The sequence below is a fragment of the Phyllostomus hastatus genome, unplaced genomic scaffold (assembly GCF_019186645.2).
Source record: "Phyllostomus hastatus isolate PE091 unplaced genomic scaffold, TTU_PhHast_1.1 phas_contig_86, whole genome shotgun sequence".
Taxonomy (NCBI): domain Eukaryota; kingdom Metazoa; phylum Chordata; class Mammalia; order Chiroptera; family Phyllostomidae; genus Phyllostomus; species Phyllostomus hastatus.
Window position 1 is genome coordinate 78422717 of NW_025333977.1, and position 25063 is coordinate 78447779.

Consider the following 25063-nt stretch of genomic DNA (forward strand, 5'->3'; position numbering starts at 1 on the left):
ATGGGATTTTCCCTTCCTTGATTATTATGAAGTGACTTTCTGGGTCTCTTTTTATGGCCAATTTTTGGAAGCCTATTTTGTCTGATATGAATATTGCTACCCCATTTTTTCCTATCTATTGCTTGGAATATTTGTTTCCAGCTCTTCACATTCAGTCTGTGTAGGTCTTTTGTTCTGAGATGGGTCTCTTGTAGGCAGCATATGTGCAGGTCATGTTTTCTTATCCATTCAGCTACCCTATGTCTTTTGATTGGAGCATTTAAACCATTTACATTTAAGGTCATTATTGATACGTACTTATCATTGCCATTTTACTTCCTTCATACAGGTGTTTCTCTCTCTCTCACTCTTTTCCTTCCTTTTCTTAAAACAGTCCCTTTAGCATCTCTTGCAGTGCTGGCTTTGTGGAGAAGGCTACTCTTTTAGCCTTCTTTTGTATGGGAAACTCCTTATTTGGCCTTCCTCTTTAATTGAGAGCCTTGCTGGGTAGTCTTGGTTGCAGGTCTTTGGTTTCTATTACTTGGAATATTTCTTGCCATTCCCTTCTGGTTTAGAGCGGTTCCACTGAGAAGTCAGCTTCTAGTCTTACTGGGTTTCCCCTTTGTGTTACTTCCTGTATCTCCCTTGCTGCCTTTAAGATTCCCTCTCTGTCTTGGAATTTTGCCATCTTAATTACGGTGTATCTTGGAGTGGGCCTCTTTGGGTTCTTCTTGATTGGGACCCTCTTTGCTTCCTGTATTTGTGTGCCTTTTTTCTCTCATCAGATTAGCAAAGCTTTCCATCATTACTTTTTCAAATAGGTTTTCTGTTCCTTGTTCCTCTTCTTTTCCTTCTGGTATCCCTATTATATGGATATTATTCTGTTTCATGCTGTCCTGTATTTCCTTTAAATCTTATTCATTCTTTTGAGTCTTTTTCTCTGTTCTTGCTCTTTTTGGGAGTTTTTTCCTACATTGTCTGCCAGCTCACTGATTTGATCCTCTGCTTCATCTAGCCTGCTTTTGATTCCTTCTATTGTGTTCTTCAGTTCATAAATTGTATTCATTTCCTCTTGGCCCTTGTTGATTGTTTCTATGTCCTTTTTTATGCTGATATTGTTTGTAGTAAGTTCCTCATAGTTTCCCTGTAGTTTTCGGTAGTTTGCATTGAGCTCTTTGAGCTTCTTTTTAACATTTGTTTTGAACTCAATATCTGAGAATTGACTTACCTTTATTTCATTTAGCATTCTTTCTGAAGATTCCTCCTTTCCTTTCGACTGGAGTTTTTTTTTTCATCTTCCCATTGTTTGTGAGACTCTTCTTGTTTGCTTCTGCTTCTTAAATTGATCTGTTTTTACTTCCCGACTTTGTGGTATGAACTTCCATGGTAGGAGGACTGTGAGATTCAGTGGTGCTCTCCTTGATTACCTGACCATGATGCTATTAAGATGCCCTTTATGCCATTTATGCTGGTTCTCTAGATGTAATTGGGTTTTGATTATTTTTGGGTCTTTCTTTGGTGCAGTCCTTACCTCCAGCTGGTTGACTGAGTTGAGGGTCACTTCTCCCACCATTTCTGGTGTGCTGTTGTGCAGGTGCTGCCAGAACAAGACCACAGAACCCAGGGAACAAACCCACAACTGCAAAAATATCCTCCCACGCCCACCACAATCCAACTATCAACAGCAAATGAACCCGTATTAATAAGGATGCAAAGAGATTAAGATTATTATAAAAAAGGAGAACAGATATGAGATGACCTACTGAAAGAGAAATGATTTTGAGAGGGTAGAGAGGGGAGTACTAATAAGAGTTGGGGGATGGAGCAATGGAAAGAGAGAAGGTAAAATTTACATCATGAATAAAAAAGGGGGGATTGGATTTGGAGTAAAAAGGAGAAAACTGTATTTGAACAATGATTAAAAATAAATTTAAAAAAGGGAATGAAGAATGTAGAATGGAGTATGAGAAGGGAAGCATATAATATTAGGTTTAAACAGAAATTAAAATAATGTAAAATAAAGTGAGAGAGAGAGAAAGAAAAAGGAAAATAATAGTAAATAATTAATAAAATATAGGATCCATATTGGAAAGAGAGATCCACCACAGTACTATCAAAAACAAAACTAACTAAAATTAATAAAGGTGGTATGAGAATAAGAAAAAAAAAGAAACAAGAAAAAGTCTAAGATATGTTTAGAGGATTGGAAGTGATTTTCAAATGATAGAGGGGGAATACTAAGAGTTAGGAACAAAAACCAGGCTAAAGCAGGGAAAATTAAAATTTGGGATGTTGGGAAAAAAGAAAAGGAAAAAAAGGAGAATAAAGAAAAGTAAAAGGGTAGGATGAAAGAGAAATGGAAGAAAGACAAAAAGGAAAAAATAAGCTAAGATGGCAAAATTAAAATTTGAGATGAAAAAAAGAGTAAGAGAGAGGACCAGTAAGATTTGATATTTGAAATATAGAATTAGTGATGCTGTAGAGATAAAATTGAAAAAAACAATTCAACAACTACCCTACCCACAACCAACTAGTAAATATTGTTAAAGGTGGAGAGAGAATGCAGGTATATTAAGAGCAGGGAAAATGGATGTGAGATGACCCTTGACAAGAAAATTGGTTTTGTGTGTCTGACGGGGGAGAAATAGTAAGAGTAGGGAATGGAAACAAGATGTAGCATAGTAAGAGTATGGAATGGAAACAAAATGTAGCAAGAGAGAAAACAAAGTCTGAAATGAAAATAATGTGAGGAAAGAGGAAGGTAAAATGGGCTAAGAGGAGGGAGGGGCAAAGTATGTGAATTGAAATACACTGCAATATAAAATCTAGTTATGTTAAGCCCTGGCTGGCGTAGCTCAGTGGATTGAGCATGGGCTGCGAACCAAAGTGTCGAAGGTTCGATTCCCAGTCAGGGCACATGCCTGGGTTACAGGCCATGGCCCCCAGCAACTGCACATTGATGTTTCTCTCTCTCTCTTTCTCCCTCCCTTCCCTCTCTAAAAATAAATAAATAAAATCTTTAAAAAAAATCTAGTTATGTCACAGGTGGGCACAGGTAACCAGGTTCTTAGTGATTGGGACAAAGAATTGAACCAAATACCCAGAGTTCATAGAAGAGAACATGGGAGCAGGCCAACTCCAAGCAGATATTGACCTCATGGGCTGGAGGGACTCTATTCTTATAGGGAGGATCCTTTCTGGCTAGTTTTTCTGGGCTTTACTGTGCATGTACAAGTAATTGTATTACTTTAAAGCTACTGTGCATGTGGTCTTCCATGATCCTCCCCAATTGGCCACCAGGGAAAAGGGTCCCACAATGCTACCGAATTGATCCCTGTTTCTTCTGGGGTCCCCCTATACTAGGTTCACCTTTCCCTTCGCCAGAGAATTATAGCTCTCCATGTTAGAGACTGGTGAAAAGGAAAGGAATTATTTATTCAAGTTATACAGAGTAAAAGTAATGACTTAATGTCTCTGTCAAAATCCCAAAGTCCCTTGAAACACCCACAAACACACACAGTCCTTCCCTTTGCCCAGTCTGGGGTACCATATCTCAGTGAAAGAAATAGCAGTCTGTGGATCAGGCAGCTCCCAGATCTTCCCAGTAATTTTTGCTCAGCTGGTAGGCCTTCCTTAGTTCCCAGCACCATCAGCTGTGTTGCCAGGATCTCCAGCTAAAGCCGCATGGTGATTCTTCTCTTGGCTGCGACGTGGGGGGTGGGTGTCCCCCTTTCTGGGAGAGCGATCGTAGTGGTGGCAGGAGCAGCAGCAGTGCCGAGAGGGCTAGCATGGAACTCATTGTGTCCTGGCCCCAGGGCCCAGAGCAGGTGGCTGCAAGGTTGGCTGAGTCCCAGCGGTGAGAGCATGGGCGCAGCATGCTGAGGCCTGGCGGTGGCGGCGGGGGGCAGTGACCTGGGGCTCCCCAGTCGCTTACTGGTGGCTCCTTCTTGTGGTCGCTGCTGCAGAGCTGGCTGGAGCTCGGAGCCAGGCAGTAGAGGAGCCGCTAGTGACTGGGTGGTGGGTGGTGTCTGCATGGCTGTGGGCGGCTGCAGAGACTCCCTACAGTCCGAGCTGGCCCCTGCCCCCTACTCTGCTAAAGCACGTGGTTTTCCTTACTGCCACAGCCACTTAGTCCCTCTCCTTACATGGCTGCAGGGGTCTTCACTTAGCCAAAACCTCATGGTTCTCTCTCAAAGGACTGTGGTAGTTCCTACTCTGCTAAAGCCACGTGGTTCTCTCCCCAACTGACGCCAAGTCTGGGTTTTAAATCCCCATGCCAATCTTCCTCTGCAGCCCCATTTCCAACTCCTCCCACACTCAGCCTCACATGCCAGAACTTATATTCTTCCTGCTTTACTGGGCTGCCATTGTGGGTCTGGGCAGGTGCAGCCCCATGTCGTGGAACCAATCATCTCCAAGTTCTCACGAAGGTGCAGGCACTATAACTAGGGGAAGTTTCTTCCATTTCCCTCTGGCCCAGAGCATGGCCACAACTATTTAACATATCTATGTAACCAGTCAAAGGTTATAGATATGTTAAATGACGATGCCAGAGGGTAGCTGCAAGGCTGTTGCTATGTGAAACAGCTCTCAATGGCCCTGCTCCATTTGTCCCTTCCCCCAACCCACACAAGGGGGTTGGTGAGGACATCCTAAAATTTCCTGGACACCTTGAGTTCTGGACCCCATCTCAAATGCCCATTTAGGGTCCCCCCTCTTGACTGCACCCTGTAACACTTAATATGTACAAACTTGTTGGACAAAAATTTAATGTTAGAAACCTATGCAGGAAAGAAAATTTCACAAATCATGGGGAAGACCACAGTGGATTTTGTCTCAGTAGCCTCTTGTATTTACCACTATTTTTTCTTTCTGGATATGCCTCTGATGTCAGATGTTGACCCGGTCTGACCTCAGGCAGCCTGTTCGATACTCCCAGGGATCTGCAGTCCCTGGTTGTCTCTTTCGGTTGTTAATGTGGTCACTCCGCACTCAGCCGTCAGGTTTAAGCACCATAGGGTGGGGCCAAATTCCTCCTGGGGTGCAGGCTATTGTGTCCCTTCAGGCTGCTGCTGCATGGAAGGGAGTGGTCTGCCCAACCAGGATGGTTGCTGCCATATGGGGGTTGGCTCAGCACCAGGATCCTGGCCACTACTTTCTCAGTTCTCTCCCCAAGGCCTCCATCCCCAGTCTCTAAAGGCTCTCTAGTCCACTCTGCCCCTGTTTGCCAGGGATCTACTTTTTGTGGCTATCTCCTTTGGTTGTTAATCTAGTACTCTGCACTCAGCAGAGTAGCTTAAGCACCACAGGACCAGGGCAGAGACCTTCCAGGGGTCAGAGCTATTGTTTCCCTTCAGGCTGCTGCTGCTCAGAGGAGAGTGGTCTGGGGGATGACTCAGCACTGGGATCCTGGTGTCTGCTATCTCAATTCTTTCCCCAAAGCTTCAGTCCTTAGTCTCTCCTCAGGCATCACCAGCCCACTCCACCTCCTGCCTTTGCCAGATCCCAGGGTAAGTGGCAGCAAATGAAAATATGTGTGTTGGCCCTTTAAATGACTCTTGTGTCTCTAGCCATCTGTCTCTGTATCCCTGCTGCTTTTCACTCCTGGTTGTTATCTGTGTACTTTTGGGGCTCTGGTGCTCTAGGCTGGGGATCTTAGCTTAGGGTTTAGGCCCCATTCTTCCCAGGGAGATCCAACTGGCTGCTTAATTATCTCTCCTGCACTGCCACCTGTGGGCACCCGGCCAGCCCTCTTGAGTCTCCATAGCACTCCTTAACCAGATAAGTTGTGCCAAAGCTGATTCTTCTCTGTCACAATAAATGTAATGTTCAACTCACATCAAGCATTTTATTTGAACCACAATGATATGAAATTAGAAATTAATTGCAATATGAAACTGGAAAATTCACAAGTATGTGAAAATTTAAAACTGTGGTTCTGAACAACCAATTGGTTAAAAAAAGAACTCAAAGAAAGAATCAAAATATATATCGAGACAAATGAAAATGGAAAAACAACATATTAAAAGTTAAGTGATGCAGTAAAAGCATTAAAACTGCTTATATCAGGGAAGTTTACAGCAATAAATGCTTATATCAAGAAAAAAATGAAGCTTTCAATTAAACAACCTAACTTTACAACTCAAGAAACTGATAAAAGAAGGACTAACCAAGCCCATAGTTAGCAGAAGGAAGGAAATAACAAAGATCAGAGCAGATATAAATGAAACAGTCTAAAAGGACAATAGAAAACAAATAATCTAAGGGTTCATTTTTTAAAAAAGATAAAATAGACTATTATCTAGATTTACTAAAAAAGGAAGTCAAATAAATAAAATTATACATGAAAAAGGAGACATTACAACTGATACTGTTTAAATACAAAGCATCATAACAGACTACTGTGAACACTTCTTACATACAAACAAATTAGACAACCTAGAACATAATGAATAAAGTCCTAGGAATAATATGTATAACATTTCAAGACTGAATCATGAAGAAACAAAATTTGAGCAGAACAATTATTAATATGGATATTGAAATCAGTTATCAAAACCTTTCAACAAAAAAAAGTACAATATCAAATAACCTCACTAGTAAATTCTATGAAATACTTAAAAAGAATTAATAGCATTCCTTCTCAAACTCTTTAAAAAATAAGAGGGAACACTTCCCACTAATTTTATGAGGTCATCATTTCCCTACTACCAAAGCCTGACAAGGACACTACACACAAAAAAAATTACAGGGTAATGTTTCTGATGAATTAAAAAATTTTTCCACAAAATATTAGCAAACTGAATTCAAAAATTCATTAAAGCACTATACACCATGATCAGTGGGATTTATTCCATGGATACAAGGATGGTTTGATATCCATAAATCACTCAACATAATATAGCATATTAACAAAATTAAGGGTAAATATCATATGAGCATATCAATAGATGCAGAGAAAGCATTTGACAAAATTCAGCATGCATTTATAATAAAATAAAGTCTCAACAAGTTGGGTAAAGTGGGAATGTATCTCATTATATCAAAGAGATATCTGCCCTGTCATGTTTATTGCAGCATTGTTCACCACAACCAAGGAATGAAAATGATGTAAGTATCTGTCAATGGATGAATGGATAAAGAAAAGGTGATATGTGTATGTATATATAAATATATACGTATTGTAAAATATATATAAATGAAATATCATTTTACCTTAAATAGATAGAAATCCCACCATTTATAACTTGGATTAAGTTGTAGGCATTATGCTAAATGAAATAAGCCAGATAGAGAAAGACAAATACTACAGGATATTACTTGTATGTAGAATCAAAACACAAACAAACAAACACACACAAAAAAACAAGCAAACAAACCCAGAAATAGAGATTAGATGAGTTTTTTTTTGCCAGCGGCTGAGGTGTGAGGAAATAAGGAGAGGTTGGTAAAAGGGTACAAACTTTCAACTATAAGATGAATAAGTTCTGAAAATTTAATAAATATGGTGACTCTAGTTGATAAAACACTGTGTAATTCAAATTTAAATGTTCTCACCAAAAGAAGGCAAATATATGAGGTGATGGATGTGTTAAATAACTCCATGGAGGGAATCCTTTCATAATCTATACGTATATCAAATCATCACATTGAAATCTTAGGGAAAAATGGTGATAGTCATATTGGAAGAGAGAGTATGGTGGATGACTATAAAGAGGTCATATGATGGAGGTTTTGGGGTGATGGAGCTGTTATGTATCATACTGGGTCTGTGTGCATACGACTATGAATTTCTCAAAACCCATCATTATAAACTTAACTGTATGCAAATTAAACACACACACATATATATAAGTATTTGGGGAAATTTCTGGGCAAAATGAAGATTGTGACATGTGAATCTAATCTGATGGAGGTGAGAAAAAGAGAAAATGAACTTAATAATTTTCAAAAACAGTTTTGACAGGAGAAGGTAAAGCTAAAAACAAAAAGAATTTTATATAAGCACTGTATGATAATTGATCATTTTTCTTTCTCATAGACAGTGCAATTACCAAACTAATTTCCGTGTATACTACAGTGAATAAATAATAAACTGAACAATATTGAACAATAAATTGTAGATTATGGAACTGGGCTTCTCACAATCAGAATGAACTTTTATGTAAAATAAATGTATCTAAAACACATGATTAAGTTTACTTACTGAGGAAAAAATAATAACTTCTATAACAAACTAATACTTTCTATAATGTCTTGACATTAATTAACATTTTAGAGAAAAGATCAAGAGTTGACAATACTTGCCACTATAAAGTACTAAGTAGGTTTGTTTCTTTTTAAATCAGAGGTATTGTCTGAAGATTCAAATGTTTTCAAAAGAAAATGAAAAGGGAAGAGGTGACTGCAACTTATTAGCTCATTATTATTTATTACAATTTCCAAGTCAAACTACCATGATGTGAAATTATTCTATACTCATCAGTGGTGACTGAAATACTCCAGGGAAGCAGAAACCATGTAGTCACTAAAAAAGGTTAATTTACGCTCTGTGTAGGACTCCTTCATGTCAGAATGTTACAGAACAACAAGGGGGGCCTGGGATGATATACTATTACCGGAAGGAACCCCCCAGGTTCATTATGTCTGCCGCTAGAGAAAGACATCTCTCAATGCCAGAGATTCGTGAAAAGGAAAGGAAATGTTTATTTAATGCTATACAAACTTAAAGTAGTGACCTAATGTCTTCATCAAAATCCCAAAGTCCCTTAAAACACCCACAAACACACACGGTCCTTCCTTTCCCCCTTTGCCTAGTCTGCGGTACCGTATCTCAGGAAAAGAAATAGAAGTCCATGGCTCAGGCAGCCCCTGGTTCTTCACAGTCATCCATCTCAGCTGGTAGGCCTCCTTCAGTTCCTGGCACCATCACCTGTGTTGCAGGGATCTCTGCTAAAGCTGGGTGGTGGTTCCGCCTTCTAAAGCTGCAGGGGTCCCCACTCTGGCAAAGACACATGGTCCTCTCTCCACCACTCCAGCCACGTGGTCCTCTCTCCCCCAGGGCCACAGGAGTCCCCACTCAGCCAAAACTGCATGCTTCTCTCACCACTCACTGGCTGCGGGCCGGGTGGGGGGGTGGGGGGTGGGGAGGTCGCCACTCTGACAAAGCTGAGTGGGGGTTCTCTGCTAAAGCTGCATGATGATTCTCTCTCGCAGGGCTGCAGGAGTCTCCACTCTGCTAAAGATGCGTGGTTCTCTCCCCAATGGCTGCCACGTCTGGGTTTAAATCCCTGCGCCAATCTTCTTCTGCAGCCCCATTTCTGACTCCTCCCACACTTAGCCACATTTGCTCTCAATCTCCCGTCCTTTCCAGCTTTACTGGGCTGCCATTATGAGTCTGGGCAGGTGTGGCCCCATGTCATGGAGCCAATCATCTCCAAGCTCCCACACAGGCTGTAACTCAGGGGACCTGCCCCGCAGTTACATCTTGGTGGGGAAGTTACTTCCATTCCCCTGGCTCAGAGCATGGCCACAGCTATTTAACATATCTATGTAACCAGTCAAAGGTTATAGATATGTTAAATACCATGCCAGAGGTTAGCTGCAAGGCTGTTGCTATGCAAAACAGCTCTCAATGGCCCTGCTCCATTTGTCCCTTCCTCCAACCGACACCTTGGGGGGTGGTGGTGAGGACATCCTAAAATCTCCTGAACACCTTGAGTTCTGGAGCCCATTTCAAATGCCCATTTGGGGTCCCCCCTCTTGGCTGCACCCTGTAACAAGAAGTGAAATGCCAAATATTTCTGTATTATGCCAGGAGTTCCAGAGGCTTTACAGGACTAGAGAATTGAACATAAAGGGAGCTGCTGATTTACACCAAATTGAGGAAGACTGCTCCTTCTGGTCAGAGGTCACGCTTCATTGAGGTGTATTGTTAATCCAGGGGCCACCTGCACCAATCAGTGAGTCATCACGAGGGACAAACATACTTGAAATTTTCTGAGGCATTTTCAGCGTCCTGTGAAATGGCAGTTTCTTTTGGAGTTGAAGAGCAAAGCATACACAGTTAATAACAGAAGAATACCTGAGAACACTTAACCAGTGCTCTCCATTCAACTTGCCAAATTTCTCTTCACCCTTTCAATTAATTCTCTTGGAATTACAGAGCTCTTGTAAATATCAAAAGAACCATTCACTGTCTTTGAGGAGAAATGTGCTCAGTTGGAGCATTACACTTGTTTACAAAAGTCAAAGCTTTCTTATGATTTAGTTTTCCTATCAAAAAAATAGAAACAACTGAGAGAATGGTTGTCTTCTGAGGTACGATTAATAAAATGTAAAAGTCTTTGACCCTTAAGGAAGAAAATATGCACCTCATTGTAGTCTAGGAGCAATAGACTATACCATATAGCCTAGCTGTGCAGTAGGCTCTACCATCTAGGTTTTTGTAAATGCACTCTGTGAAGTTCAAACAATGATTCAATTGTCCAGCAACACATTTCTCAGAACTTATTACTATTGTTAAGTGGAGCATGACTGTACTGAAGAGGTGAGAAATTGGAATGAATGGATATTACTTTAATGAGTTACTTTTCATTTGTACTTTTCGCATTCTGTTAAACAACAAAAAATTCCCACCACATACTTAGTTATGTCTTCCTGATGCTCAGACTATAAGTAGAAATGTTACTGGAAGTTATATTTTTAATCTACTGTCCCAGAGGTGGAAGGAAAAAAAACAGACAAGGCTATAGAAAGTTGGCATCAATCTAACAGTAAGTGCTGTTTTGTGTTTCATGCCAAAAGCTGGCATTGTTACTGCAATTATAACAAAGGGGAAAACAAGTGGCAATGCTTTTTTTTTTTTTTTTGAAATGAATACACCACTAATCACAGAGGGGATGTGAAATCACTGCTATCAACAGACAGGAGTACAAAAAGAAGGCATATTGAATAAGCCCACTTTTGTGATAGGAAGAAGCCACATTGGAAAAGGCTTTTCAGCCCTCACTGCTGCTGTATCTGAAATCAAGGACTCAAAGTGTGAGAGAATGTTATCTAACTATCCAGGGGAAAGAGTTCCTGTTACTTACTTAAGAGCAGGGAGCAGGGGTGGGATGTCCCAGGGTGAGTCATCTTCCCAGAAAAAGAACTGGTATAGAATAATGGACTAAATTTTTTAAAGGACTTGCTATATTATCTTTTAGAATTTTTAATGCAGGTATGAAAAGTAGTCACTAATAATGGTTCAGTCCTGCCAGATATAGAGATCTAAAAGAATTAGCAATAAAACAAGATGAAATGTTATTAATTATCTTCCTATATTACTTTCTGTGTGTCTACAGTGTGGATGTGTTGCACACAAGAAGCTTGTGTCTATTTGGGGCCTTTGCTTGATTATATGAAAAACTGTCACATGGTGTCTTAGATAATAGAAACATGAAGGCTATTGCCAGACAAGTGCAGAGCCTAACACTGGCAGGCACATTTATAACAGGGAAATAAGTAAAATGCACATCTAAATTTAGAACATCTAAAGCACAGGTTTAATGGAATGTCATTCTTATTGATCTTTATCAACCTTTATTACTTTGCCCCATATACATTTTATATCTCTCATTCCTCTTTTTCCCCCACATCTCATTACTTTACTCTTTTTATCTGACTCAAATTGAACCTTTGTATCATTTGCTATGTTGGTTAGAATTGTGTTCAGTTATAGGAAATGACTGGCTTCACCAAATAAGAGATTACTTTTGAAATCTGGAGATAAACTGTGGTGGGTGTGTGAAATAGTGCCATACCAATGATGTCACAAAGGTCCCAGACAGCTGCAATTTTCCCTCCACATCATCTATAGCATGTAACTTTTACCTTCATGCTTCCTAGATGCTGTTGTATCTGCACGCTATCCACATACCAGGGAAGAAAAAGGAGAAAGGAGGGAGAAAAAGTCCAAAGGAATATTTGGACTTTTAAGCTGACTCTAGAACCTTTTAAAAATATTCACACCTGTTTATGTCACATTGGCTGGAAATGGTTAACATTTAACATGGCCCCCATACATGGGACTGAGACAAAGTTGAGATTCTCCTTGGGAAAGATGAATAGTTTGGAGTAGACAACTAATGTGTACTGCAGTGAATCTCCTGAGCTAATACTGTTTTTTACCTCCGGTTTTAACTGTAATTGTAGTTAGATAACAATTTTTTAATCCAATTGATTTATTTATTATACAGCCCTTTTCTCAAAAATCATTACAAATATCTGATACTAATTCATTATATTATGTAACAGTGATTTTCAAAGTTTAGTGTGTATTGGCAGTACCTAGAAGGCTAGTTAAAACACAGATTGCTGGGCTCTACTTTCAGAGTTTCTGATCCAGGAAGTCTGGGATGGGGCCTAAAAATTTGCATAACTAATAATTTCTAAGGGATGCCTATGCAGCTGGTGCAAAGGTGACCCTTTAAAGAAAACTATTGGCAATTTTGAAGGGATATTTTATAGAGTTCAGTTAGATTCTCAAATCCAGTCTTTGGTGGGTCATGCTTTCTCCATCTTTACAGGTTAGGGCATGTTTTTACCTTTTGAATGAGGGAGAGTCGAAAGTGATTTTTTATTTTATGTGTTATTTTAATAGCACAAACAATAAATGATTATAGTGGAGCCTATAGGGTTCTCTATGTACACCATCATGTCATCTGTGAATAATAACAGTTTTACTTTTTATTTTCTAATATGGATGACTTTTATTTCTTCTTGTCTGTGGCTGGGACTTCTAGTACATGTTGAATAAGAGTGGTGGAAGCAGATACTGTATCTTGTTCCTGATCTTAAGGGAAATGCTTTTAGCTTTTGCCCATTGAGTATGATGTTGGCAGTAGGTTTTCATATATGACCTTTATTATGCTCATATATGAGGTTTGCTCCCTCTATTTCCACTTTGCTGAATGTTTTCATCATAAATGGTGTTAGATTTTATCAAATGCTTTTTCTGCATCTATTGATACAATCATGTGATTTTTGTCTTTCATTTCTTTCTGTGATGTATCACATTTATTGATTTACAAATATTGTACCATCCTTGCATCCCTGGAGTAAATCCCAGTTGACTATGGTATATGCTCTTTTTAATGTGTTGCTGGATCCAGTTTGCTAATTTTTTTTGAGACTTTTAGCATCTGTGCCCATCAGAAATATTGGCCTGTAATTTTCTTTCTTTATTGTATCTTTACCTAGAGTAGATTAAATATAAATAAATAAATAAATAAATAAATACTTTTACTCTTCTTGTAAATATTTTGAATGGCAGAGACAAAGAGCCCATGCTGGATACTGACCCCAGGCCCAGGCTGTTGGTACCTTTCAGAGAGGTGACTACTGTTAGTAATTTGATGTGTATTTTCCATATCTTTTATGTTCAATTCAACTATATTGTAAGTGATTATATATGTATATATTTATTACATACATATATACTTAAAATTTATTTATATATTTATCACACACATGTATGTACTTATAATTTATTACTATATGCATTTTTCATGGTATTGCTTTTGTCTGCTTAACAATGCCTTAGATATTTACATAAAATATGATTTTTAAAAATTAGAAATGCAGATTCCGTAAAATAACAACACTCATCTATCTATTGAGTGTGGGCTATATTAATACTGGAAGTACAGGTGACATAAATTATAATGTAAAAATACCCAGATCATTTTCAGTTCATGTTGAAAACTTCTAAATAAATTTTGTGTTTTAATCCAGGTCTCTTTAGATAAGTCTTTTCTTTATTACACTGGGAAAGATGAGGAATTTATCAGTTTTTCCTAAGTTCATAACTATATATTAACTTGGAAATATAGCTTAAATAAATGCTTTAAAATAATATTGATTTCATTTTTCCATTTATAAAAGTGATACATGTTCACTGTAGCAAATTAGAAACATAATACCACATGATATTTATATATGGAATGTAAAAAACTGAAAAAAAAGAATAGAAATCAATTCATAAATACAGAGAACAGACTAATGGATGCCAGAAGGAAGTGTGTTGGGGATCAGGGTGAAAAAATGGAATGGGATTAAGTACTAATTAGTAGTTACAAAATAGTCATGGAGATGTAAGGTAAAGCATAGGGAATATAGTCAACAATATTGTAATAACTGTGTATGGTGCCAGGTGGGTACTTGAATTATTAGAGGAAGAATCTGTAACCTATATGAACATCTATCCACAGTGCTATATACTTGAAAGTAATGCAAAATACTGTTGAATGCAAGCTGTAATTAAAAATAATATAACAATAATAAAAATATAAAAATGTAGTGAAAATAACAGGTATTCAAACACTGAAAATAGCCATTATCAATGTTTTATTCCTTCATAAGATTTGTCTAACTTTATAACATCTACATAAATGAAAATATGTACATGTTACAAATGTAGATGAATATAATTTTTGAATCATACTGTTATACATCTTACTTTTTTCATTATTATATAATGTCACTTAATAATTTTAGAACCATGCCTTTTTAGTATTTCTAAAATATTCTATCACAATGGCTCTTAGTTTTCCTCTTTTCTCCTTGATGTTTACCTTGTGTTAATTTCTCATCTCTATTTATTGTCATAAATATTTTATCTAGGTAAATTTATCAATATTTTCATTGTGAATTTCCTTAAAGCTTCCCTGGCAAGTTTTTAAATATGCATTAAGGTATTGTTAACTATACAGGCTGAATGCTATACAGCAGATCTCTAGGAAATACTCATCTTGCATAACTGAAACTTTGTACCTGTTGACAAAATTTATACTTTTCTATTTTCCTCTCCCCATAACTCTTGGCAACCACCATTTTACTTTCTGCTTCCATGAGAGTTACTATTTTAAACTCCTCATATAATTGGTGTCACATATTATTTGTTCCATGCTTGGCTTATCTTATTTCGCATAATGTTCTCCAGGTTCATCATACAGCATGATGAAGTTGGATTTATCCTTGGGATACAAAGATGTTTCAACTTATGCAAATCTATCAGTGTGATATAGCACATTAACAGAATGAAAAGTAAAAATTACATGATCAATGGAGGCAGGAAAAACATTTGACAAAAATTCAATTTCTTTTATGATTAAAAAGCTCTCAATAAATGATATAGAAGGAGCTCACCTGAACACAATAAAGGCCATATATGAAAACCCTTCAAGTACCATCATACTCAGTGATGAAAAAACTAAAGTCTCACCCTGGCTGGCATAGCTCAGTGGATTGAGCGCGGGCTGTGAACCAGGCATCGCAGGTTCGATTCCCAGTCAGGGCACATGCATAGGTTTCAGGCCATAGCCCCCAGCAACCACACATTGATGTTTCTCTCTCTCTCTCTCTCTCTCTCCTTCCCTTCTCTCTCTAAAAATAAAATAAATAAAATCTTAAAAAAAAACACTAAAGTCTTCTCTCTAAGATCTGGAACAAGGCAATCGTATCCTTCCCACCACTTCTATTCAACATGGTACTGGAAGTCCTATCCAGAGAAGTTAGGCAAGAAAAGGAAATAAAAGGTATCCGATTTAGAAAGAAAGAATTAAAATTGTATTATCAATTCTGATTTTGCTCTTTGCTTAATAAGTCTAACATCTCAAAATATAGAAGAATGTAGCCTTGGCTGGCATAGCTCAGTGGATTGAGCACAGGCTGCAAACCAAAGCATCGCAGGTTCGATTCCCAGTCAGGGCACATGCCTGGGTTGCAGGCCACAGCTCCCAGCAACCGCACATTGATGTTTCTCTCTCTCTTTCTTCTTCCCTTCCCTCTCTAAAACTAAATAAATAAAATCTTTTAAAAAATTACTACAATGTTATAAAAAAGTTTTAAAAAATAGAATGTATATCTATATATATATTCTTCTATATTTTATATTTAAGCTTTATTTTTTCTTTCTATAAACTCTAACATACCTGGAACTAATTTTAATATATGGGTAACTTTAATGGAAAGTACAGTATTAGAGTCTAAGTTAATTTTTTTCCAAATTTTAATTAATTATCTCAGTAATCATGTATACTATTTTATTCATTGCTAATTTATAATGCAACATTATATATACTAAGTACATAAATAATAAAAATTTTTCATATTTCAATCTGAATATCTCTATTTTATTAAATTACCACATTATTTAGATAATCAATGCTTTGTTATATATTTTTTGTTTTACAGATCTTTATCTTTATTCTTCCAGGAAAACTGAAGAAGCATGTTACCAAATTCCAAAGAAAATGCTATTTGTAATTTCATATATCTGCTTTAAAATTTATTACTTCTATACATTTAATTGAAATTTTATATTTTTATTTATATATTTCACATTATTATTTATATTTTTCACATCTCTGTTCAATGTATCCTTTTTATTAAATACCTAATGTTTTTGGGTAAACCATGATTTGAGGAGTGGTCCCTGTTTTGTTTTCTCAGTAATTACAGACTTTGCCTTCCTGGGCCATATCTGAAGTAGGCATTAAAAAATAAGCCTCATAGATGGTAGGGTACCAGGGTTATTTTAAGATTCAGTAAGATATGATCTCTTTTAGTCCAGGTTGATGGGATTTTTGGCAGTACAAAAACTTGTAAGAACTTAGCCAATTATGTATTCGATTATGGCTAGCTTCATGTGACAGGAATGACATCTACAGTTGTTACATTGCATTGATTTTATCTCCCATGCCTGCTGCCCCCCTTCTTTTTCTCTGTCTTTCTTTGTCTCTCTCTCTCCTCATGATCACAGAGATCTTGGACTATCAGCTATAAGAGGAGAACCATATAGTAGGTCTACTTTTTCTGAAACACTTTGTCAAATTGAAAATTTTTCTGCAAAACCACTCCGCAGTTGAACCCTTAATCTGTGATCTGTCGAAAGTACCTAAAATTTTTAATAACCAACAGCAATGCCCTTTATTTAATGCTTGCTGATGGGTCAAGTTGATTTAATTGACATTTGTCAAGTAAGTTTTCAAGTTTTAACAATGGGATTGAGAAGTTATTGCTTTTTCCTGACTCTTCTTTCATTTTTTCTTGCAAATCAAATGATTTGTTCTGTGATCAACTCTTGATAATAATTGCCATAAATAGCTAACAACCTAACAACACATTCTATTAATTAAGTTTGTCAGAATTTTTTCCTAAATTTAAAAGTTTGCTTGATACATGATCTGTCTTCCAAATTAGTGTTGGCAAGCCTTTACCAAGTGTTTTGCCACTGCATATCATGTGTTGATGTATTGCCATCTTTTTATCTTCTAATAAGCAATTTCCTTGTGCTGTCCATTGCCTGGTTCCTAAAGCCACTGGGAAAAACTTGAACTCCTAGGAGGTTAAGTAGATGTACCAGGAAAGACAGCTACAAAGTGGTGAAGCTGACATTTGGTACCAGATAGCTTAATTTTAGAGTGCACCTTTAACCACTGTACTATATTAAAGTTTTATATATACAAGTTATATATATATTACTTTATATATATAACTTTAATATAGTAATATATATGTATCTATAATATATTATATAAATAATATTTATTTATAAGTAATATATATATATTTATTGTTCAGGTACAGTTGTCTCCATTTTTATCCCCCCCATAGCCCCCATAGCCCCCATCCCCACCTCACACCCTTGAACCTACCCCCTTTGGCTTTGTCTATGTGTCCTTTATACATGTTTCTTAATGGCCCTTCCTCTATTATCCCTTATCCCTCTCCCTCCTCCTCTCTGGTCACTGTTAGTTTGTTTTTTAATTCAGTGGTTTTATTTTGCTTGGTTGTTTGTTTTGTCAATTAGGTTCCACTTATAGGTGAGAATGTATGGTATTTGTATTTCACCACCTGGCTTATTTCACTATGCACCCCAATGTTCACATCCGCACAATTTACAATAGCCAAGTGCTAGAAGCAACCTAAATGGCCATCAGTAAATGAGTGGATCAAAAAACTGTGGTACATTTACATAATGGAATATATTAAAGTATATTATACATGGAACAAGAAAATAAAAATATAATTTATTCTGTTTTATTCATTTATTTTACTTGTGTTCTTTATGACCTTGTATCATCTCATTTGTTCATTATAGATAATTATAAGTAAAAACACAACTGATGACAAAATAAGAATATCTGTTCTCTCTGCTTGTTATCAAGTAATAATCTGTACTTTGTACCTTACATACTGAAAACACATAGACACAGAGGACTCTTTTATTTTTAAATATAAACTTTATTTTTTAGAATAGTTTCAGATTTACAGAAAAGCTACAAAGACAGTACAGATAGTTCCTATATAACCTGCATCCACTTTCCCCTATTATTAATTTATTTTATTACTATGTTATATTTGCTAAAATTAATGAACTAATATCAATGTAGTATTAGTAAAATCCATACTTTACACTGATTTTTTTAAGTTTTTACCTAATGTTGTTTTTTTTTTGTAAAAAGGAAAGGAACTATTTAATTAAAAGTTATACAGGTTTAGAAAAATGACAGAACTCTACTGTTAAATCTCTCTCCTTTTAGAAACAAAGATGCACTCACAAACACACAGTTCTGCCTTCCCCACTTTGCCCAATCAGGCCAGTCTCAGAACATGCCAGTGAGAAGTACTGCCCTGCAGAAGAAAAAAAAGCAGAAGTCCGCAACTCACTTCTCTAGGTTCCTCCCAGTGATTCATTCTCAGCTAGTCATGTCTTCTGAGGTTCCCAGCACCATCAGCTATGTCACCTCTAGCTCCAGTCCTTAAACCAAAACCATGTGTCACCTACTCATGGCCCACCAGCGAGAGTCCTTTTACCCCTTTCTTTCCCACATGGTCTCACATTGTCCCTTAGATTTTACCTAATGTTATTTTTTAATTCCAGGATTTTATTCAGCATACCGCATTACATTTAGTTGTCATGCTTACTTCCACTCTTCTTGGCTGTGACAATTTCTTAGACTTGACTTGTTTTCAATGGTCTTGACAATTTTTAAGAATATTAGTTGAGTATTTTTAGGATGTGCCTCTATTTGGTTTTGTTTGGTATTTTTGTCATGATTGTACTGAGGTTATGTTTTTTTGGAAGAAAAACTACAGAGTTAGAGGATCATTTTTATCACAGCTTATCATAGTTATATATTATCTCTATGAATTATTGATGTTGATCTTGATCACCTGACTAAGGTAGTGTTATCAGATTTATCCACTGTGAAGTTATTCTACTTACTTCCATTTCCAATAGAGGGACATCCTACAAATATCTGACAAAATATCCTCAAAACTGTCAAAATCGTTAAAAACAAGCAAAGTCTGAGAAAATGCTATAGTCAAGAAAAATCAAAGAAGACAACAACTAAATGTAACATGAATGGAAGCCAATGCACAGCCACACTTAAGGAGTGGAGAGGTATGGTGTTATGCTCTACCTTCCTGAGGGTAAAGTATTTATGTATAAGACACTATCCAAACACTTATACATGTCTATAAAAACAGTGGTCATTTCCTTATACTACCAATATTTTTTAAACTATGCAAGGTTACTTGCTTTTCAAAATGAATTTAACTTCTCATCAGTGAGAGAACTTGAGTCATCATGAGCTTTACAAAATGAAAATAACACAATATGAGGCTCACATAGAAGAAAAGAAATGATGAATGAAGATGTATGTATGCATGACTTAGATTTCTATTTGTGTTTGGGAGCATGTCTATGTGTACTTATAACATTTCAAGATAAATCTTTTCTGCACATTTAAATATTATGAGACTAAAATATGGTGAGATGAAAGTTACTAAAATATCAAAATTAGAAAAAGTGCTAAATATTACTCAGAATGCATCCTTCCTTTGCATACATTTTGTTTTGCTAGATTGGTAACAAGAAATCTACTGTTTTTATTTGTGTGTGGTGCTTGTGCTATCATTACAATGACATTAAAGAAAAGTTCTTGAAATTTTTATTGAAATATAACATGCATATAGAAAAACATAACTCAAGTATATAGCTCATTAATATTTTCCATGGTGGATACAAAGTAGGGGAAAGTAGGTTTATAGTTGCGAGTATGCAAAACAGTTTATTCTTGTATTATGTATTAATTGTATTATTTTCCATTGAACAACTGTAAACCTACTTTTGCCCCACCCTGTATTCACTTTCTAAAATATTAATGAGCTATATACTTTATGAGTTGTGTTTTGATCAAGAAATATTACATTACTAGTACAACAGAAACATCCAAGGCCCTCCTTAGTTAATATTCTCAAAAATATACATTAGACATCTGGCCAAGATGGAGACATAGGTAGATATACTTTGCCTCTTTGCACAACCAAAAGAAGGACAACAACAAATTTAAAGACAAAAAATAACCAGAACTGCCAGAAAATCAACCTGCATGGAAATCTGACAACCAAGGAATTACAGAGGAAATATTCATCCAGACCAATAGGAGGGATGGAGAAGTGCAGCTGGGGTGGAGAGGACTAGCAGAAAACTAGCAGCTGGAGGACTGGGGTGGGCAAAGCAATGGCTGGTGAACCAGGCAGTCCCACATTTATGTGACGATAAACTAGGAGTAATAACTGGAGATTGAGACAGTCCACACAATCCAGTGATCCAGTGTGGGGAAATAAAACCTCAACATCTCTAGTTGTAAAAACCTGCTGCAGCAACAGGAGAAACTCCCAGCCTCAAAAGACAGTTTGTTGGAGAGACCCACAGGGTCCCAGAATGCACACAAACCCATCCACTGGGAATCATCACCAGAAGGGTCCACTTTGCTTGTGAGTAGTGGGAGAAGTGATTGAAAGTTGGCTGAGAACCAAGTAAGTGGCATTGTTCCTTCTCTGACTCTTCCCCCACATACAACGCCACAACAAAGCAATGTGGTTTGCTCTGTGCTGGGATCTATGTAACAGGAGGGCTGAGAAAAAAAATATGGCCAAAATGAAAGAACAGATCAAAACTCCCAAAACAGAACTAAGTGATGAGGAGAACTATCAGATGTAGAATTCAAAACACTGGTAATCAGGATGCTCACAGAAATGGTTGAGTATGGTTGCAAAATAGAGGAAGAAGTGAAGTCTATGCAAAGTGAAATGAAAGAAAATGTATAGGGAGCCAACAGTGATGGGAAAAAAAATGGGACAAAAATCAATGATTTGGACCAGGAAGAAGAAATAAACATCCAACCAGAACAGAATGAACGAACAAGTATTAAAAAAATGAGGAGAGGCTTAGGAACCTCCAGGACATCTTTAAACATCCCAATGTCTGATTCATAGTGGTGCCAGAAGGAGAAGAGGAAGGTAAGAAATTGAAAAAACTTATTTGAAAAAATAATAAAGGAGAACCTCCCTAATAGAGTAAAGGAAACAGACTTCCAGGAAGTCCAGGAAGCTCAGAGAGTCCCAAAGAAGTTAGACCCAAGGAAGCACACACCAAGGCACATCATAGTTACATTAGCCAAGAGATAAGGAGAGAATCTTAAAAGAAGCATGAGAAAAGGAGAGAGTTACCTAAAAAGGAATGCCCATAAGACTGTCAGCTGATTTCTCAAAATAGAAATCTTGCAGGCAAGAAGGGGCTGGAAAGAAGTATTTGAAGTCACAAAAGGCAAGCACCTACATCCAAGATTACTCTGTCCAGCAAAGCTTTCATTTAGAACAGAAGGGCAGATAAAGTGCTTCCCAGATAAGGTCAAGTTAAAGGAGTTCATCATCACCCAGCCCTTATTATATGAAATATTAAAGGGACCTATCTAAGAAAAAGAAGGAAAAATATGAACAGTAAAATGACAACAAACCATCAATAACTGAATGTGTAGAAAAAGAAAAACAAAAACAAACTAAGCAAACAACTAGAACAGGAACAGAATAACAGAAATGGAGATGAAATGGAGTGTTATCAGTGGGGAAGGAGAGTGGAGAGAATGAGGGAATAAGAAGCATAAATGATAGGTACAATATAGACAGAGGGAGATCAAGAATAGTATGGGAAAATGGAGAAACCAATGAACTATATGTATGACCCATGGGCATGAACTAAGGTGGGGGAATGCTGGTGGAAGGGGTAATACAGGGCAGATGGGAATAAAGGGGAGAAAAATATGGGACAACTGTTATAGCATAATCAATAAAATATATTTTAAAAATAAAAATGTGTAGAGGACAAAAAATAAACATTAACTTGACTTCTAACACTATAGATTCTATTTTTTTAATGTGTACTTTAATAAGATACTGTGTTCATGGACTGGAAGAATTGATATCATTAAAATGTCCATACAATCCAAAGCAATCTAAAAGCAATCTATAAATGAGTGGATCAAAAAAACTCTGGTACATTTATGTAATGGAATACTACAGGGCAGAAAGAAAGAAAGAAAGAAGGAACTCCTACCCTTTAAGACAGCATGGATGGAACTTGAGAGTATTATGCTAAGAGAAATAATCCAGGCATTGAAAGACAAATACCATATGGTTTCACCTACAAGTGGAACCTAATCAACAAAACAAACAAATGAGCAAAAATAGAACCAGAGACATGGAAATAAAAAACAAACTGACAGTGACTAGAAGGAATGAAGGAGGGGGATAATGAGGGAAAGAAAGAGAAGGGTCAAGTCAAGAAAGAAAATAGAGGGCCCATTGGCATGGACAATGTGGTGGGGATTGACTGTGGGGCAGGGGCAGGGTCAGGGCAAGGGAGAGCAACAGAAAAAAATGCAGGACAACTGTAATTGAACAACAATTTTAAAAAAGTATATGAACAGGTAAGTTTGTAGAGAAGCTTACCAAGAGACATAAGTTAGGAGACACAAGTGTCCATCTAAATTTTCTATATTTATTTATTTACAGAACATTTATTAAAGTTATTTAATGTACAATTTTTCAGTTGTCATTTTGGAAGTCCATTATTATAAAGATTGTTCTTTTGTCTGATAACAAACAACACCCACACTGTGTTCTTATTCTGGACTTGACTGGATAATATTGGGTAAATTTGATTTCTTCTTGAGACACTAGTTTCCCTCTGTATTTCTGAGGTAATGTTTTCATTACTCCTGCAGTGTGTGGAGAACTCTGATGCATCAGCCAATCTGGTAATTTGCTTCCCTTAAGCTGCTTTGAAATGAAGAAGTGTGAGATGGTAGTCTTGCTGATCTCAAAACTTCTGACACATTGATTTTGGAATTGCCTCTTCTGTCAGGGAGCCTTATTAATGGAGTATGTGGATTGACTATTTGAGTGACCCTGCTAGAAGATGCCATCTTCTTGACCATCATGACCCCCCAACACCAAAAAATTGTTTTTTTGCAATTCATATAAATTAAATCATATTGTGTATATTTTATGTCTGATCACTCTTGCTTGGTATTTATCAGTTTCAATTATTTTTTGTATGCATTTTTTAGTTCCTTTATTATAATTCCTGCATAATATTTTATTTGGAACATACCACAATTACTTTATTCATTATATTTTTGGAATTTGGATAGATGCCAGTATTGGGACATTATTATTAGTGCCACAATAAACATTCTTGTACATATCTTCAGGCAAGCAAATGTATGTATTTCTGTTGCATATATACCAAGGAGTTGAATTGTTGGATCAATTTGCAGTAACGTTAGCAGTGTATGACAATAAGTTCTGACTGCTCCACATTCCCACTAACAATTCATTTTAGTCATTTTCAATTACTCCGTTGTTATATAGAGAAGTATATTAGGATTTTTTTCTGCATTTTCTCACGAAATAACAATTGAATAATTTGTTTTATAAGCTTACTTAGATATTTTATTATTATTATAAAATCTATTATGTCTTTGCTCAATTTTCTTAAAAGGAACTGGAAAGCATTATGCTAAGCAAAATAAGCCTGGCAGTGAAAGACAAATACCATATGATCTCACCTTTCACAGGAACCTAAACAACAAAACAAACAAATAAGCAAAATATAACCAAAGACACTGAAATAGAGAACAGGCTAACAGTGACCAGAGGGGAGGGAATTTCAAGGGAAAAGGGGGAAGGGTTTATAGGAATAAGTATAAAGGATACATGGACAAAAACTAAGGAGGGGTGGAAATGGAAAGGAGGTAGGGAGGACTTGGGGGGGTGGGCTGGGATGGGAGTAAAAGACAGAAAACTGTACTGGAACAACAATTAAAATTAAAAAAATAAATAAACAAAAGTTGTCTTTTTCATATTGATATATAGGAGTTTTTCTATATTTTGGATGGCAATACATTGTTGAATGTATGTATTATCAATGCCTTTTTGCAATGTATAGGTTAGTTGTTTACAACTTTTAACGGTGCCTTTTAATAAAGAAAAGTTTTAAATCTTTATATAGATGTGCATGTACATATACACACATTTACTGTATTGGTGTTTCCTTGTGTTCTCTTAAGAAATCTTTGGGGTTCCCATCATGATGGTGACATAGGTAAATGCAGTCCTCAGAACTTCCCACAACCATAACGAAATTACAACTAAACTACAGAAAAACCATCTTTCAGAGTGCCTGAAATCTAGCTGAACAGAAATCTTACAACTAAGGATATAAAAAAGAAGCTATATAGAAACTGGCAGGAAGGGTGGAGCTGTGGAATGGTCTGGCCCCACACCCACACCCCCAGGTGGTGGATAAAAGCCTGGAGGAATATCTCCACGGAGGACCTGTAAGGAGAGAGGGGTTCAAATTCCAGATCAGAAACCTCATCCCAGGCTTCTGGTGCCTGGACAGGATGTCCTCATAACTTTAAGCTGTAAAACCAGATTTTGGCTGAGTGAGGTGGAAGGATCCTGAAATCCTAGACGTTCCTCTTAATGGCCCTCCTGCACAGACTTACTCAGACTCACTTGCTCTGAGCTTCAGCTTTGGGGAAGCAGCTCAAAACGCACCAGGGACTCAAGGGGAGAGACTAAATTGTCTGGCTTAAGGGCAAATGTTAAGGGGAAGTTTTCTTCTGGACAGAAGGGCTGTCAGGGGCCATTGCTTTTTTGCTAAACCCTTCCCCAACATTGT

At 36.9% G+C, this 25063-nt stretch overlaps 1 pseudogene; it reads right to left on the reverse strand.

Moving 5' to 3' along the window:
• Positions 1-22920: 22920 nt before the first annotated feature.
• Positions 22921-23315, reverse strand: LOC123827435 (annotated as a pseudogene).
• Positions 23316-25063: the final 1748 nt, after the last annotated feature.